Source organism: Triticum dicoccoides, chromosome 7B, assembly GCF_002162155.2.
Source record: "Triticum dicoccoides isolate Atlit2015 ecotype Zavitan chromosome 7B, WEW_v2.0, whole genome shotgun sequence".
Lineage (NCBI taxonomy): Eukaryota > Viridiplantae > Streptophyta > Magnoliopsida > Poales > Poaceae > Triticum > Triticum dicoccoides.
In genome coordinates, this window is record NC_041393.1 from 41,842,140 (window position 1) to 41,846,032 (window position 3,893).

Here is a 3,893-nt window from a genome sequence, read left to right on the forward strand (position 1 = left end):
ACCCCCCGACCCCGACACCTTGACACCCCGATCGACCCCGGACATGATGATGATACAAAAACATCATATATATTTGTGTTGATCGGGTGTATTTTTATTATGTTCATGATGATGATACACTTAAATTATATACATATTATTATGTTCATGTCAGGTATCCAATTTTTTATGTTGTACTAATTTCTTTTACTTTTTGTCATTGCAGGTGTTGACAGGATGGTGGGCAAGGGTCTAGAGTGCCCCGAGCCTCCTGCGAGCGCTACTGGGAGGGGTGGTTCCATTATTGCACATGTGCCCCTCCGGAGAGCGCTGCTACACAGTATGTAGACAACTCCGGCGGGCGCTTCTACTTCGGCTGGGAGAGGTCGGGGGAGGATGAAGAAGGTTGCTGGTAGAGGTGGACGTGGCAGCGGGAGAGGTAGGAAGGCTGCTACGCCTTCCTCGCCGCCACCCTCAGCTGATTCACCCGACCATAGGACTGCTCTGTCTGACGTGGACCCATCTCGGACTCCGGTCCATGAGCCTCTAGTTGCTGATCCTTCGCCCCACCAGACTCGGGTCGCCGATCCTTTGGACCACGTGAGTCCAGTCCTAGAATCTTTGTCCCAGAAGACTCCGCTCACGGGGTCTTCATCCCAGAAGACTTCGGTCACGGGGTCTTCGTCCCAGAAGACTCTGGTCCCGCAGTCTTCTTCTCACGAGACTCCGGTCCCGCCATCTTCTTCCCACGAGACTCTGATCCCGCCATCTTCTTCCCACGAGACTCCGGAGGCTAGTGGCCCGGATGATGGTAGTGTGGACACCTTTTCAGATGATAGCTACAGCGAGGACGAGATGGTTGAGAAAGGCAAGAAGGTCTACAAGCGTGGCGGTACAAAGCTCCCGCCCGTGCTGACGACCCCCGACCAAAGGTGGTTGATTGCGCTTAAAGGGTTGAAGTAAGTGCCTTTACTTTTTTAACCTTTTGACTTCATGTTCCTTCAAATTAATATCTAATGTGTTTGCCTTGTCATACTATAGGGGTTGGGTATACCCCCGTGACCGTGGTGTCCGCAGGCCCAACCTGGTCCTTCGCACGCTTTGCCGGCAGCACTTCCCTGGGTGGGTCACGATGCCTGGTGAGGGTCAGGTTCCACAGCTAGCACTGAGCTGGGAGATGTACTCTATTGCCCCGGCCCCTCCAGGGGAGATGGTCGCCGGTGTCGCGTGTGAGACGGTGGCCAACATTGTGTTCCATCGGTTTTGGGTAATTTCTCCTTTAGAGAATTAAAAATGAACACTACCTACCTAGTGATTGTACTAATCATTGTTGTCTTCTTTGATTGCAAACCTTCTACAGGGTTTCAGAGGGAGAACAGGAGGCTGCGACTATTATTGTCAAAGACGAGTGCAAGCGCCTACTTCAGAACTTACGGCACGAGGCTCGGGTGCAGGCCGTTCGAGACTACTACACCTCGCAGGGTATTAGGAGGGCCAAGAAGAAGTGTCGCAGCAAGTTTCTGAGTAGGAAGAAGTACTTGTCGGTAATTATACCTATTCTTAAGGCCTTGAACTTAGTTTTCTTGATTTGATTCGTAGCGCTGAAATTCTCTTGACTCACTTAGGTGCCCCCGAGATGGTGTGTCGATAAGATGGACTATTGGGAGGCGTTGGTGGATGCGTGGTGCTCTCCTGAATGGCGGCTCAAACACCAAAGGGCCAAGGATAAGCGCGACCAAATGGAAGGTGTGCCACACCATCAAGGGAGCTCCAACTTGTTTGAGTACGGGGATAACTGGCTATGTGGTTTGCTACATGATTCATGCAATTTCATTCTTCATGGTGGCATTTATCCTTTCCAAAATGACTTAATATGCTTAGTTAGTTAAAAAAGGCATAACTACCTTGGATAGTTCACTTATGACATATTTAGCTCTAAAATGACATAATAACCTGTAGATAGCTCTATAAAATGACTTAATATGATTTAGTTAGTTAAAAATGGCATAAATACCTTCGATAGCTCGATAATGACCTAAACTAATCTTAGCTAGTTCATTCATGACATAATTACCTCTAAAATGACATAATAACCTTAGATAGCTCTATAGGATGCCTAAATATGTTATAGTTAGCTAAATATTAGCATAACTACCTTGGATAGCTCAATAATGACATAATTAGCATACTTTGGTCAAAAATGGCATAATAATCTTTCTTAGCTCCAAAATGACCTAAACTTAGCTTATTTTCCTCGAAAATGACATAATAACCTTAGATAGCTCTATAGAATGCCTAAATATGTTATAGTTAGCTAAAAATTAGCATAACTACCTTGGATAGCTCAATAATGACATAATTAGCATACTTTGGTCAAAAGTGGCATAATAATCTTTCTTAGCTCCAAAATGACCTAAACTTAGCTTATTTTCCTCGAAAATGACATAATAACCTTTCTTAGCTCCAAAATGACCTATTTACATAGTAATATCATTCTTAATGCTAGCTTGAGCCCTAATTAACTAATATTTTGTTCCTCTCTCTCAGTCGCAGTACCACAAGAAGCATGTGCCTACTCTGTTCGACCTCTATGGCATGGCCCATATGGCCCCGTATAAGAAGACCAAGGCATTCATGGAGTCTGACCTAGATCATCCAGAGAACTTCACCAACACCTCCTCCCACCACAAGCTTGTGAACTACAGAGACAAGGAAAGGGGAGGACTTTAACCCGAGCCAGGATCCTTTTGATACAGAGCTGGTGATGATATCTGGTGGCGGGAGGTCCCATGGCGCTCAAGCCATTGGTGATGGATTGCTATGTTGTCCTAAGACTCTCCCGCGGATCAAGAAGTGCCTGAGTAGCTATGATCCTGAGATAACACCTCGTGCACGGCCCGCAGAGCTCGTCGTGGAGGTTAGTTATACAGACTCTCTGACCTTTCCTCCATTACATTGTGTGTGCGTCCATTGATGATTACAATGCTAACGATGAGTGTTGTGTTGCAGGCAGCGGTTGAGAAAGAGAGATTGAAGACCCAAGCACTTTTGGAGGAGGCAAAAAGGGAGGCGGCGGAGAGGGAGAGGGAGAGGGAGAGGGAGGAGAGGACGGCTAAGTTGTTGGAGGAGGAGAGGAACCAGAACGATGCGTCTCACCGGGCCCTATACGAGCTGACTCGCGAGAACCAAATGTGCAGACCATGTGCGAGAAAAGCAGTCAGGCCGCTCCGCTGATGCCCCAGATTGCTCCAGCGGGCACGGTGAGTTTGATTTGAATGGTCCTTAGTTACTACTATTCACATTTCAATTTGCATCATGCTAACGAGACATTATTGGAAATGATATTTGCTTCAGCATGGCTCCCGACAAGCATTGACCAATCCTTCCCTGCCTGCCAATGCCGGAACCCCGACCGGTCCTTCACCTCCATCTGCCAACAATGGCGCAGCCCCGACCATTCCTACACCTCCGTGGTAACGGTATTTTTCTTCTTATTTAGCCTGTTTAGTCCATTTATGACATAATTTAGCTTATTTAGTCCACAAATGACATAATAAGATGAAGAAAATGAAGGAAGAGGAAGGAAAGAAGGAATAGAATGAAAAGAAGAAGAAGTTCTTCTTCTTCTTCTTCTTCTTCTTTTCTTCTTCTTCTTCTTCTTCTTCTTCTTCTTCTTCTTCTTCTTTTCTTCTTCTTCTTCTTCTTCTTCTTCTTCTTCTTCTTCTTCTTCTTGTTGTTGTTGTTGTTTTTATTCGTAAATGGCATCATAACCTTGCTAACCTCATAAATGTCATATACTTAGCTTGTTGTCCTCTAAAATGACACAATAAGCTTAGTTAGGTCAGAAATGGCATAATTTGCTACGTTAGCTCAAAAATGGCATGTTTCTTCTTATTTAGCCTATTTAGTCCATT